Consider the following 15,888-nt stretch of genomic DNA (forward strand, 5'->3'; position numbering starts at 1 on the left):
ACATATGTCATATTGTTCAAAACCAATTATTCATTTAACAAAGTTCTCAAAATCATCACATAAAATCTAGGATCCACAGTAGCTCTTCCTAAAACATAATGTGTGTGTACAATCATGTCGGTGCCTTCCCGCGGTCCTCTAAAGTACCTGAAACACATATCACATAAACGGTAAGCACGCATGCTTAGTGAGCTCTCCAAAATACCACATACATACAACTAGCCACTCGAGGCTATAGCTCTACGAGACCTTCTGGTCAATGTGTCTCAGGGGCCTTCCTGTCCCACAATCTGAGTATACCTTCCGGTCCTACTCTGTCGACCTTCGGGTCCATACCATATTGACCTTCTGGTCCATACACTGTTGACCTTACGGTCCATACATTGTTGACCTTCTGGTCCACACACTGTTGACCTTCCGGTCCATACCCTGTTGACCTTCCGGTCCATATCATACTAACCTTCCGGTCCATACCATGCTACTCATAACATACATAACATATACATATTGCATAGAAACATATATCACATACTCGTCATAGCACATAAGACCTTCTGGTCACACATAATTACCACTCTAGGTAAGGTATAATGAGAAGACTTACCTCGTATGATGTCGAGTAACTCACGTGCTCGATATCCCCGAACTCGAAACAATGACCTAGCCCCCGCCTAATCACATAAAGAAATTATCTCAAATCAATAACGGCTCTCAAGTCTAGACTAATCCCTTCCTATGTTCTCTCAGAAGGCTAAAAGACCATTTTACCCCTCTAATGGTCCAAAAGTCCACATGTTGACCAAACCTTAAAAGTGAACGAAAGTCAACTGTAGGGAGGTACGCTGCGCGTACCAGCTCTATATGCGGAGCGTAATTCGTGGTCATCCAGAATCAGGGAACTCGACCCCCTCTGCGACGCGTACTGGGATTACACCCAGCGTAAGTCCCAGTTTCATACTTTCGTGATTTTTGGTCGGAATAGATTAAGACATAAGCTCATATCTCAGATCCAAGCACTCTGCTGTCTCTTAAGCCATAAAGTCGAAACCTTTGAGCCTTTGCATGGCTATAAAGGTCACCAATCACTTCAAACACATATCCTCTTTCCCCATTAAGCCCTAATCTCATGCATGACTTAATCTTAACGTCCAAGATTGGATTTTTATGGATTTATAACACAAAATACACTTAAATGGGGTAGATCAAGGTCCATGGAGTTCCTTTTCTCAAAAAGTCTCCACCTTTGGGCCTTAAACCCTAAAAATGCTCCTATATGATGTTCATAACAAAAGAGTGGTAAAGTTTGAAGCTTTTTACCTTTGTGAGAAGCTCCGCACTCAGTTTAGCTTAGATCTAGAAGCTTGGACTCCAATCTTTCCTCTTCAAGGTCTTCTCTTCTTCTTCACAAGCACACAATGACACTTTCAAGCTCAAATACACACACAAGTTTAGAACGAAAGTTTAGCTCTTTTAGGGTTTCACTCTCTAGAAATGGTGGCTGGGATGGAGGCCATAGCATTCCTTTTATAGTTCTCATGTCTCATTTTGGGTTTCATGTCTGAGCCCAGTACGCCCAGCGTACTGGGCAGTATCAGCATCAAGAGCACGCTTATGAGTACGCGCAGCGTACTCTTTAGTACGCCCAGCATACCCATTTGCTACAATTTCCTTCGATCGGCTAGTTTTGACAACTTAAAAAAGAAGAGGGATTAAATAGTTGTACCTGACTTTCAGGATGTTACATTAGGATCCTTGGGGGTATAGGCGTACTAGCTACCTAGTATCATGGTCGGTGACATTGCTTCCTAGTTTTCTAATGTTCTCAGTCGGGGGTGTGTTGGTATCAGTGTGCGAGTGTTTGTGGGTCATGGATTAGGATCCTTGGGGGCATTGGCTAACTATATATCTAGCTAGTATCATGGTGTGAGACACTGCTCCTTAATTTTCTTATGTTTCCAGTTGGGGTTGGGGGCACCCTGGTATCAGTGTGTGGTTGTTTGTGGGTCATGGATTTGGATCCATGCGGGTACATATCGGACATATATCACGCTAGTTAGTGTCATGGTCTTATACATGAATCCCTAATTTTCTTATGTTCTTAATCAAGGGTACTTGGTATTAAAGTGTTGTAGCTCAAACTAAAAGATAATGAAGTTTAAGAATATTCTCTTTTATGTTTTTTATTTATCTATTTAATTTTGTAACCGTGTGAACATAGATGTTTTATTTTGCTATTTAATTATTTCGATTTATATATGGAAAAAATAGTACATATCGGCCATATATCACGCAAGTTAGTGTCATGGTCTGAGACATGAATGCCTAATTTTCTTATGTTCATAATCAGCGGTAACCTTGTATTATTGTGCGGTAGCTCAAATTAAAATAAGAGATAGTGAAATTTAAGAATATTGTTTTTTATTTTTTTATGGGTTAATGTCATAAAAACCATCAAGTTTTTAGGGTTTTGTCGGTTTTGTCTAAAGTTGAATTTTATGTTTGTTTTTACCCAAACATTTTCGAAAAAATGTTCGATTTTACCCTTTTACCGGTGATAACAGGTTTTCGAATGTTACCATTATATTAAATTCGCAAAAAAACCCTTAAGTTTACCATTTTTTGCATTTTTACCCTTAAGTTTATATTTTTTTTTTTACACTTTTACCCTAAGTATATTTTTTTCACAATATACATATTAATATGATTTTTCTGCTTGAATACGTATAATATGAAAAAAAAAATACATAGGGTAAAAGTGTAAAAAAAAATTATAAACTTAAGGGTAAAAACGTAAAAAAGAATTGTAAACTTAATGGTTTTTTTGAGAAGTTAATATAATTGTAACCTGTTATCACCAGTAAAAGGTTAAAACTGAACACTTTTTGGAAAATGTTAGGGTAAAAACGGACATAAAATTCAACTTTGGGCAAAACCGACAAAACCCTAAAAACTTAAGGGTTTTTATGACATTAGCCCTTTTTTTATTTATCTGTTTAATTTAATTTTGTAACCATGTAAATATAGATGTTTTATTTTGTTATTTAATTATTTCGATTTATATATGGAAAAAATAGTGAAGTTGTTTAAGAAAAATCTTTTTTTTTGGCATGATCTATTTAAGGTACTCATGGCAGGTCAAATTAAAAGTTTTAAAAAGTCGTAGTATTTCCAGTGTTTTAAAAACCGGTTTGAACCGGCCGGTCGAACCGGTTGGACCGAGAATCGGAGGAGGGAGCGGTTCAACTATCACCGGTTTTATATTGATTTCTGAACCGGATTGAACCAGCCGGTTTTTAGAAAAACCCGGTTTAGCCGGTCAAAATAAACCGGTTGAACTGGTTAAACCAAATAAAAACAATGAAAAAGAATCATTTACATAATAAACTTTGGTGATTTTTTTCAAATCTATTTATTTTTCTCTAAATAAAAACCTATGACAAATATTATAAAGTTTTTTTATGTGTTTATATTCATCTAAAACTATATTTTGTTTCGGTAGTATATTTTATTTTTCATTTTAACCTATATGGATTAATGTAAAACACTAAAACTTATGGTTATCTGTTATTTTAATGTATTTGGATTCATCTACAATTTATTTTTATATGTATTTTTAATGTTTGAACTTATAAACATCAAATTCATGATTTATATATGTATATATGTTTAGGAAAATAGAAAAAAATTAAAAACATGAAAAATATAGAAAACGGTTCACCCGGCGGTCGAACCGGTTAAACCGGTTGGACCGGGAACCGGTCACCATACCGGTTTTTAAAACATTGAGTATTTCTTTTCACTGAAATGGAACACCCCCAAACATGCTTTTGTGGTCAGATATGCATTAAATGAATGACAGAAAACGTAAAAGACAGAAATACCCTCACATATGGAGAAAAAAATATAAACAAGGTTAATTTCGTATTTTCAATATGTAGGTGATATTTCATTTTTCCTTTTTCAACAATCCACTACAAATATAAATGTTTTTGACTTTTATATCCTCATTGTCTTTTCATATCTTCAATTAATAGGAGGGATACAAAAGTCAACTCACATATTTGATGTAGATTACATAACAAGTAAAGTAGAAACATGATGAACCTATTGAATGCAACCCAATTTCTTTTTTAGGACTGTTAATCAACATATGGAAATGGTTGACAGTTGTAACATTGAAATTCCTATTGTACATAGTCGCATGAAACTCCACTCCATTTCGATTACACCATTTTTATCATGCTGAATACAAAGTTTAAATCAATATATAAGTTAAATATCATGACAACTCCAAAATAAAAATAAAAATCTAAAATTAACTTTAAAAAATGTCAAAGTTGTTATTAGAAAGTTTTACATGATTACTGAGAGTCAACGAATAAGAACTTTTAAATTGGTACGTTAAAAAAAACTATTGAACTTAAACCATATTACTTAAGTGACCTCTTATAAAATAGTATACAACTAACACACTTACAAACATAAAATAATATTTTATTGTGAATTGTATTTATGGTGATTAATTTAATATCCTAAAGACTAATTAAACAATGATATCAACTCATAAGACTTTTTTAATTAAGTTATAACCTCAATGATAATTTGGTGATAAGATTCATCACCACATACAATAATATTACTGTTTTAATTAATTAAATGTAGAAATAGATAGAGACAAAAAATATCATTGGGTATGGTCATTTGTGGTGGTGACCACATTTCACTAGAAGATCATGAGGTGGTTTTCACATTCCACCACATTGGCACATCAACCATATTTGTGGTCACTGTCATGTTTCATTTACGAAATATTTATATACTTATTTATAATGATAATCTTAATTTAAAATATTTCATATTAAAGTATAATATGATGTGGCATTATGGAAAATTTTAGATAATTAATGATCAATAAGTTAAATTACTAAAATAATCTAGTAAAAAAGTTTAACCATTGTAAGTGTCGTAGAGTTCAAAATTATGACAACAATTTCCTAAAAAAGGTTGATTCTTGTTTCGTGCAAAATCTAGCTTGGACGATATACTACATAATGAAAAGACAAATTTGCCCTTGAGAGATTGGTACATGTTGAATTGTTGAAATGGATAAGTTAGAGTAATTTAGTGTTTTCAATACCCCAACCGGGTAGTTCTAACTTCATGGTCATCGGTAATTAATGACTTATAATCATTTCATTTATTAGTCATGTTAACTTTCTTCCCCAAGAAATTGTTCATCTTATTCAAAGGAACGTTACATAAAAAAAACCTCTTGAAGTTCTTAATCTTCGTATTACAATCATCCAAAAAAAATGTTGGTTTACATTCGACGTCAGCACCGAAGAGCATTAATCCACCTTCCAAGAGAATTATGGTCTGAGATTCTAGCACGTGTAGGATCAACTTGTCTAGTTGATCTTGCTAACTCCCAACTTGCGTAAGTTTTATCTACATTCAATGGTGTAATCGAGATTACTCGCATGAATCATTACCAAAAACATCCATTTGCAATTATGATTGTTTTATTATGTAGTTATATGGTTTTCCGATATACAACATCTGATGATGTTGTGTGTCAACGTGTTTCACTGGAGATTTTGCAAAAAAAATCATGGACAGAAAGTGTAAATATTCAATTCTTTAACACATTCGTGCATATATGTTTGGAGATTTGAAATCCGGAAGTCATATTTTGGGATGGAATGGTACGATCATGTAACACCCCAAGTTCAGAAGTGCAAGTCCAGGGTTCTTGGTGTAATTAAGGAAGATCGACTCGGCGAGTCTATGGATAAACTCGGCGAGTCGAGTCGCGATTTGGTCATGTGCTAAGTGACTGACTCGGCGAGTCGGCGGCTAGACTCGGCGAGTCAGTGCTGGAATGAGAAACCCTAAATCCTGGGGTTTGCACCCTATATAAGGAACCTTAAGTCCCACCCCAGCCTCTTTAGCACTCCCTTTGACGTCCAGAAACTTTACCCATCGATTTCAAACCCTAATTTGAGAGTGAGGGGGATTTAAGTGTGTTTTGGAGCTTGGAGAAGAAGGATACTTGAAGCAAGAGTTGGTGGGATCATAGAGGAGCGAAGTGGATCTGATTTCCTTGCGTGTTGGCATCAAATTAAAGGTAAAAAGATGTTGCCTTGACATTGTTGTGTTTAGATGGTTCATGAATGAAGTTTTAGGGCCAAATTGTCATAGATGAGCCTCTTTTCGAGTATTGGGTTCAGATCTGTGGTTGCTACTACAGATCTAGACTGGTCCTGACTCATGAATCTGGAAAGTGATAACTTTGGGGTTTGATTGAGAGTGTCCTTGCCTTAAACCTTCACTTTAGCTTGAGTAGAGCTTGTTGAGCCTTGCATGCACGTAAAGTTGGAAACTTTATGTGTGGATCTGACCCTAGGAGTCCAGATCTATGAATTGGAAGCAATCGTTTGGATTGTGATCGTCTGAATGAAGGTATTACGTATGGACTCGGCGAGTCTGGGAGATGACTCGACGAATCGGACTAGAGATTTGGCATGAATCGCGTAGTAACTCGGAAAGTCACATGGGTGTACTCGACGACTTGGATGAAGATAGGCAGGTACTCGACGAGTTGGAAGAACAACTCGGCGAGTCTGTTGAAGATTGCCTTGGGCTCGGCGAGTCTGTTCTTGCACTCGGCGAGCCTGGTCGAGGAGTCCTAACCTTTTCTGGTTAAGTCGTGAATCGGTGAGTCGAAGGATGACTCGGTGAGTTGAGCATGAAGGGACTCAGAGTTTGTTGGACTCGGCGAGTCTTGGGGCGACTCGGCGAGCTGAGTCGTGATATGAGAGTTTTGAGTATGGGAACTCGACGAGTCAACGGGTTGACTCGGCGAGTAGGGTCAACCAGGAAGGTTGACTTTGACTGAGGACTTGGACTTTGACCAAGGGTTGACCAATTGACTTCCAGGGGTAAGTTGGTAATTATTGGTATTTATTGTTTTGGTTTTTGGTAATGATCAGTGGCGGAGTTCGTGCTGGTGGTCGGAGTAGCGTGATCTTATTTTTTAGTCGGCAGTTACAGGTGAGTTGTCCTCACTATACTGACAGGGTCTACGGCACCAAGGCCGGCCCTCTATCGGATGGAAATCCGGGTATTGTTGTTATGTTATTGCTTTGCTATGTTTGCATCCTGGTAGTTAGGATGGTATACATTAGGGACCTGGTTAAGGTCGGTATCCTGATAGTTAGGATGGTATATGTGTGATCGGAAGGTCTTATGTGCTAATAGAGTATGACATATATGCTGATAGATGTTATGAGAGTTGTATGTGTTAAGTTACGTTATGAGCAGTATGTTAATCACCGGAAGGTCATCATGTTATATGTGGTTATATGATGAAGGTCTTATGTGCTAATAGAGTATGAGATATATGCTGATAGATGTTATGAGAGTTGTAGGTGTTAAGTTACGTTATGAGCAGTATGTTATGGACCGGAAGGTCATCATGTTATATGTGGTTATATGATATGTATGTGCTATGTATGTCATGTATGATAAGGATCGGGAGGTTAATATGATATGGACCGGAAGGTCAACAGAGTATCGACCAGAAGGTCAATAGAGTATGGATCGGAAGGTCAACAAAGATATGGGATGGAAATCCCCTGAGACATTCGGATCGGAAGATCCCATGGAGTTATGGCCTGGAAGGGCGTATGTGCTGTTATGGCCTGTAAAGGCGTATGTGTTGTATGTAGTATTTTGGGGGTAATTCACTAAGCTTTCAGGCTTACAGTTGTGGTTTAATATTTCAGGTACTTCAAGAGACCATGGCAAGGCAAAGGCGTGATCGTACCGCTCCTCGTGTTTATGTTTTATGATATGGATCTGGGAAAAATACTCTGATAATAAAAGTATTGAAAACCTTTTTTTAATGAATTAATGAAAGTGGGTTGTTTTTGAAAAGATTAAATTGGTTTGAATTTTTACGGTGTTACAAGTTGGTATCAGAGCCTTGGTTTGAGTGAATTGGAGGAACATTCGTGTGAATCTAGTCTCAAATCAAGGAGAGTTTTCAAAATAGAATTTAAAATGGTTTTCAAAAATGAATAAAGGAGGACGCGGAGGTACGATCAGCCGGAGCCAGTAAGCAGCCCCCAAAATACCATACAAAGTTATTTGATTATGTGATATGTTAGAACAGCATGCTAGTACTAGGCTTGGGATCTTCAGGAATTGCATGATAGAATTGCCTGATTTCATGATGCCTGCTAGCCTAGGGTTCCTGCTATGAGAGGTAGTTATCAGTTCCTCTAGAGGTGAGGATGGAGTTCTTGCCATGTATGTGTTTATCGTTAGGGTGTTGTGGTAATACTTGATATAAATATGGATAGGTGTGGAAAGTAGTATGGGCCCGTACTACTGAAAGCACAGGACCCATACGCATATTGTCACACCCCCAAACCAAGGATGGCGGAAACGTCCGAGGGTGGAGGACTTCATGTGTAGTATCATAACAACAATGGTAATAGTGATGAAAGTAAACACAACCAACATATATATAATTGAAAGAGTTACATCATTGTATGAATTACATGTTTCAAAATCAATTACAATATGTTGACAAAATATGATAAGTTTGACGCCTCAACGTCCCATCCTCAAAAGTACTTTGTTACCTGTTTAGCGATTTCCTAAGAATACAAATAGTTTGAAAAAGTGTCAACACAATGGTTGGTGAGTTCATAAGTTTTTGTATATAATTATGAAATAGCTTGTCTCGTAATTGTATAGCAGTTCTAGAAAAATCCGATATTTTCCTTAAAATGAATGTTGTAGTCTTGTACCCAAAGACTGAAACGTATGAGTAATCTTCCTTATTTACAGAAGTTAACGTGAGTTTATTTCGATATAAACGCGTATGATATTAGTGAAATTCTCGTAAATTCTTAAGTTTGTTAATACTTTCCGTGAGTTATTATAACCATACTTGACATAGACGGCCTCGTAATGCGACGTTCTTCAGGCGTCGCCGTTAAATGACACTTGTCACCACAGACCTGCCGGTCTAGCTGTTGCAAGCAGCTCTGGTGTGGGTTTGTCAAACCCAATATAGATCTATACACAACTATCACGTTCTCCCTACAAGAGACTCTGGTTACAATTTACAGGACTTTTCGACTTTGTTACTTTGGAAGTAACCCGAAGGGAATGACTCACAATTTATTCATTAACAGATTTACGTGAACTAAACTGAAAACCTTTGGTAAATAAGTTTGAGAAGTAAATGATACATAAACTATACCAATTATAGTTTATCCAAAACGTTTGTAATGTATAAGAATTCTTTTTTGAATGCTTTAATGCTATGAATCCATAAACTATGCTCATTATAGTTTAATATACGTGTTCTAAATAAATGAATAATCTTATCATGAATGACTATATTTCAGTTTATGATGATGAACTAACAAGGTAACACATTCAATATTTAGAACTTATCGTTATACACTTTGCTCAACATAATACAAAGTGTTATGAAGGTTATAAGCTGTTAACAAATTTTCAACCTTTCTACACTGTTTTTGAAAAATCATAGAAAAATCATACGAAATTGAAAACTAGATCCGTAAATTCTGAGAGTTCCCAAAATGTGTCTAGTTTACTCATAATTTTTATCATGATTTTTAATGACCTCCAACTTGGGTGAAAAAGTCCATAATCACAGACTGGTCCGGATTGGTGTTTAAAATGATAGGCAGTTTTGTAAAAATCACCATAAATTGTAGAAAAATCGTATGGAGATGTGCAAGTAGTCATTTTAAAGCTAAGAACTGGAACTACTTACACCTAAAACAGTGTTTCAAACAAAAATGTTTAAGTTGTCCAAAACAGTCCGTGAATGGAGTCCAACTTTTCTGATGAAAGCTGTTAGAAAAATTTAGTTATGTTCTTGGTGTTTGAACTTGTATTCCCCCCCCCCCCCCCCCCTAAAAACTTGAGAAAACATAAAAATATAGGGGTATGAACTCACCTTGAGTGATTTCAGTAGATAAGTGTTGAAGAAGAGAAGTGTTCAACCCAAGAACACTTGAAGAATCCCTTGAAGATTCGAAGTTCTAACACAAATATAATGGAGTTTGTGTAAGATATCCATGATTTGAGTGGAAATAATTGAGATAATCATAAAGAGAATGGATTATGCTTACCAAATGTGGAGGAAAAACTCAAGATCAGCCCTGGAAATCTCGAATTTCTAGAGAGAGAAAGAGAGAGAGAGAAAAGAGTTTGTTCTTCTTGTGAAATGAGAGCAAATGAGAGAAGTGAGGAGAGAGGATGAATATTCAGCTCTCAAAAACGTGGGAAAGAGTGATGATTGAGTGGAAAGGACATTGATGTGACCTAGGTAAGGTGGGGAGGTGTGGCTGGTCATACAGTGGGTGTGGAAGTGGTTGCTTGTGTCATAAAATAAAGCAAAGTCAACACTCCACCTCTTTGTACTTTACCCACTTGCTTTTATTATTTAAATAAAGATTTTTATGAAAATATGATTAAATTGTGAATATTTAGGGTTTATTATGTTAAAATATGATTTTGGGTGAAAATCCCGCGTTAAAATAATTAAAAACGGGCCTTAAACGCAAAACTACGCAAAAACCGGGAGAAAATGAGTTCCCAGCGAGACCTCTCGGTCCTAGGCCGAGGCTCGGTTCATGCTGAGGATTGTAGCCGGAAACGAACAGAGGGAAACGAAGGGGTGAGGAGCTCGGTCCGAAGTCAGAAGCGAGGGCTCGGTCCTCGGTCCTCAGAAGGGAAGGTTCGGCAAGCCATCAGAAGGGAGGGTTCGGTTAGTCATCAGAAGAGAAGATGTCAAAACCGAAAGGTGCCGAACGTTCGGGTTCGGTTGAGCAGCCTTCGGCTCAGAAGGGTTCGGTTCCTAAGAGGGGTTTCGGTTCCTAAGAGGGGTTCGGTTTCGGTTCCTAAGAGGGGTTTCGGTTCCTAAGAGGGGTTTCGGTTCCTTAGGTTCGTTTTTCGCGTAGACTTCCGTTTTTGGGCTGTTTTCGCCAAATTCGAGGGTCGGGATGCCCCGAGTGATTATAGAAAGTTGGGAGAGATTTCGAGAGAGATTTGAGAGAGATTCCACATACTCAGAGAGATTTGGGAGAGATTTGACATTCTTGGAGAGATTTCACATACAAAGAGATATTTGGGAGAGATTTCATATTCTTAGAGAGATTTGGGAGAGATTTGACATACTTGGAGAGATTTCACATACAGAGAGATATTTGGGAGAGATTTCACATACTTAGAGAGATTTGGGAGAGATTTGACATACTCGGAGAGATTTCACATACAAAGAGATATTTGGGAGAGATTTCACATACTTAGAGAGATTTAGGAGAGATTTGACATACTTGGAGAGATTTCACATACAAAGAGATATTTGGGAGAGACTTCACATACTTAGAGAGATTTGGGAGAGATTTGACATTCTTGGAGAGATTTCACATACAGAGAGATATTTGGGAGAGATTTCACTTTCTTAGAGAGATTCTCGATAAGAAGAGATAGAGTGAAAACGATTGAGAGCGGTTTCGTGTGTGATGAATGTGAGTGTCCGGCTTCGAAATGCAAGGTCCGTAAACCCCGTTATGCCATGTTTTAGGATCTTACACACTCCCTATGAGTATGCAACATTGTTTTATTGTTCTTGTTTATTGTTTAGCACTAAAGTTAAAGAAATTTAAACACACGAACTTTCCAAGTGATGTTTTCTCATTAAGATAGTGAGTTATACAGAAATTACATAATACAAACCCTATTATACAAGGTTTTAATTGAGTTGACCGGTTTGACTCGTTGACCTTGCACGGCTTAGACTTGACCCGAATTTGACTATTGTCACACATATCAAGAAAGTCACAACCCCTAGGGTCGGGTTAGGAGTTGGTTCCTAGGTTGTTGTGGAAGCATCTGATTTTATGACGGTGTATTTCCAGTATGGTGGTTTCAAGGCGTGTCGGGGGTGGATCCAGGTTAGGATCGGGATCAGGAGAGGACGGTCAGGGTGGATCAACGCCACCTGAGGTCATTGGTCAGATGAGTATGGATGAGTTGGATGCCAGGATTCGTGAGATCCTGCATGATGAGATTGCTGCTATGTTCAAGGCGGAGATGCCGGAGATGTTTGGGTCGATCAAGACCGCCATGATTGAGTACTTTTATGAGCGTTATGCAGCTCTTGTAGAGGCGGGTGCCGCGGCAGCTACAGCGGTTGTATCAGCGGCAGGGGGAGTAACCGGTCGAGGTTTTTAGTATCGGGACTTTGATAATACGAAGCCTCCTAATTTTGATGGAGTTCAGGATCCGATCATTGCTATGAGGTGGTTGTCGGACGTGGTGGGTTGTTTCTTCACGTGTTCATGGCTTGCGGATCAGAGGGTGAGGTGTGCTCTGAACCTTTTAAGGCTCGGGGCAAAGGATTGGTGGAGGTTGACTACGGGATCGTATTCTGATGCGCAGCGGGATGCGGTTACATGGGAGCAGTTCTGGAAGATGTTCACTACCCGTTATGTTCCACGGGTTGAAAGGGAGAGGTTGGCTCATGAATTCTTGGAACTGCAGCAGGATTCGGAGTCAGTGACGGAGATCACCAGGATGTTCACTGAGAGGGCGATGTTTTGCCCTGAGTTTGTTTCGAAGCAGCATCAGATGTTCTTATATCTAAGTATGATAAAAAGGGATATCAGGCAGTTTGTGTCTACGCAGTGGTGCGAGACCTTACTGGAGTTGCAGGCGGGCGCTCTGCGGCGTGAGTTGGAGATTGAGTTACAGTTGAAAGAGCAGAGGCGGGCCCCGGTGCAGTCGCAGCCGGCGCCGAAACGGTCCAAGACCGTTGATTCCAGGTTGGACAGTCAGAGCAGCCGTACTTGTAAGAAGTGCGGGAAGGGTCATACCGGGGTTTGTAGGTATGGTGGTGCATGCCGCAAGTGTGGAAGAATGGGGCATTATGCGAGGGATTGCCGTCAGTCAGCCCCGGTTCAGGACAAGAGGATTTGTTATCAGTGCCATTAGGTTGGCCACATGAGGGCCAACTGTCCACAGCGAGTTTCCAGGCCAGTGCAGGTTCCAGCACCGGCCACTTTGAGGACTACTGGCGGGGTCCAGGGTGGAGCGGAGCCTCCTAATGGGTTTTGAGCATTCTAACACTTCCTAAGTGTACATGCAACCCTAATAAACCTTGGATCTATGTTTGTCTAAGATACATGCAAATAATTATTTTTCCAAGGTTCATATCCTATCTAGCATGGCATGGGGAACTTGAATCAACTAAAGCTAGGAGAATTACTTACCTTGTAGTTGTAGTTGATTGCTTGGAGTTTTAGAGCCTAGCACCAATAATGTGGATGCCTCAAATGGAAATCACAAATCACCACAAACTTGAAACTTTGAGAGAATAGTAATAACCTTTCTTAAAATCGGCCCTCTTACTTTACTCACCACAACTAGTGTCATTTCAAGAACCAAAGCCTCCTTTATATAGTGTGGTGGATTAGGGTTACATCCATGTAAACCCTAATACCCATGTCTTTTCATTTCCATGAGATCCATGGGTTAAAGCTCCATGGAGTATCCATGGACTTTCCATGAAAGCCTAGCCCATTCCAAATAAGCATTAGCCCACACTATATAAATACAAGAGCACATATTTAATTAGTCATACTTTTGATCTCTAAATTAATTCTAGATTAATTATAGATCAATACTAATTAAATAATATGATTTTATATTAATATATTAGAACTTATAATATATTAATCAATCATAACTTATACTATTCTCAAAAGATTATCCATAAAGTGTTCGGGTGAAGTGCAACCCAAATGGACCATGCCGGGTCGGGTCAAGTACATACCAAATATAGTTATGGACTTAGACACTATATCCAACAGGACGCTCTCAACAAACTAGCCTCAACTTCCTTTCATCACCTAAACAAAGAAAGTGTTTTTCGAAGTACTCCCAAAGAGAAGCATTTATAACCAAAAGGTTAATATAATCTCGAGTAACCTAAAATGGACCAAACCATACATCGATTACTTGCGCCACGGTGTACTCCCAAACGACTCAACATAAGCAAGAAAAGTCAAGGTCAGGGCGTCACATTTCGTAATTAGAGTGAAACATCCCAAAAATATGACCCAAAAATTTCATTTTCAAATCATTATTAAAATCATAAACCATCCAAAGCCATAATTAAAATCACAAATCATGTAGCATAAAACATCATAGTATTTGTCTCAAATCAAAATCTCATAATAAAACATCAGAGTAAACTCCCAGGCTGTGACTGTGGTGTGTGCCATGCGATCATCCCGAGCCTTTCCCTTTGCTAGTGGAAGTACCTGAAAACAAAACTAAAAATTGTAAGCACGAAGCTTAGTGATCTCCCCCAAACTACCACATACCATACAATAACACATATAAAACATACTGGGCCTTACCCACTACATCGGGCCCCGCCCGACATCGGACCAGAGTCCGGAATGCCTTGGCCCCGCCCTCTGCATCGGGCCCCACCCGGCATCGCTTCTAATCCTAGAAGGAACAGATAAACTTCGACTCATATGTTGCTCTACTACTTGTTGAATTACACACAAAAGCATGGTTTATAACATCGAGTTACCAATGCATTTTCGTGCAATCAATGCATAACCAACTCATAGGCAACAAATCATATCTCTATGTTTGAAGACTTATATGATATTACCGTCTCACGATCACTTGAGATAAATTCCATGAAGTGATACAAGTGAGCGTGGGTTGAATCCAATACTCATAACTTATGAGCACTCATGAGTGTTGTAGCCCCACTTTGTCTAACATCTTAGACCTCTACAAGCCAACCCATGACAGTCTTGATTCATATCTACTTCCAACATATGACCGACTGTGGAGAGCTTGAATAATATGATATAAACCATAACATAATTATTCTGGAAGTCAAAACATGCAAAAAGAAATAATAGTAAACGATTGACAAGAGATAACAACACTTTACTCATAAATAACAACTTTTATTTATCATCAAATGTCAATTACATTTTACATATTTCAAGATTATCTAACTAATAAAACTAATATCATCCTTCAGCCCTATGCTCCGAGCATGCTAGAAATGCTTAACCCGAGTCAGTCCCTTCGTGAGGGGATCTGCTAGATTCTCATCCGATGATACCCTCTTTTCCACGAGGATTCCATCTTCTATTCGATGTCTGATGAAGTGATATTTTTTTGTCAATGTGTCTGGATCTCCCATGATCTCTTGGTTCCTTGGCTAAGGTAACCGCACTATTGCTGTCACAGAAAATCTCCATTGGCTCCTTTATAGCTGGTACAACTCCAAGGTCTCCGATGAAGTTCTTTAGCCATATAGCCTCCTTTGCAGCCTCGCTTGCTGCTATATACTCTGATTCACAAGTGGAATCAGCCACTGTCTCCTGCTTGGAACTTTTCCAAGTAATTGCCCCTCCGTTTAGAGTAAAGACCCAGCCCGACTGAGAGCGGAAATTATCCCTGTCAGTCTGAAAGCTAGCATCACTGTACCCTACAACTCTCAAGTCATCACTCCCACCAAGGGTAAGGACCTAGTCCTTAGTCCTTCGCAGGTACTTGAGGATATTCTTTACCGCAGTCCAGTGTGCCTTGCCAGGGTTCCCCTGATACCTGCTAACCATGCTCAAAGCAAAGGCTACATCAAGTCGAGTACACGTCATCGCATACATGATCGATCCTACAGCTAAAGCATAAGGTAGTCGACTCATTTTTGCTATCTCAGCCTCTGTACAAGGGCTTTGTGTCTTACTCAATCTGGTGTTACTCTGAATGGGTAACTCACCTTTCTTGGAGTTATAC

This window comes from Lactuca serriola, chromosome 7 (assembly GCF_051521515.1).
Source record: "Lactuca serriola cultivar US96UC23 chromosome 7, Lser_US96UC23_V15, whole genome shotgun sequence".
Lineage (NCBI taxonomy): Eukaryota > Viridiplantae > Streptophyta > Magnoliopsida > Asterales > Asteraceae > Lactuca > Lactuca serriola.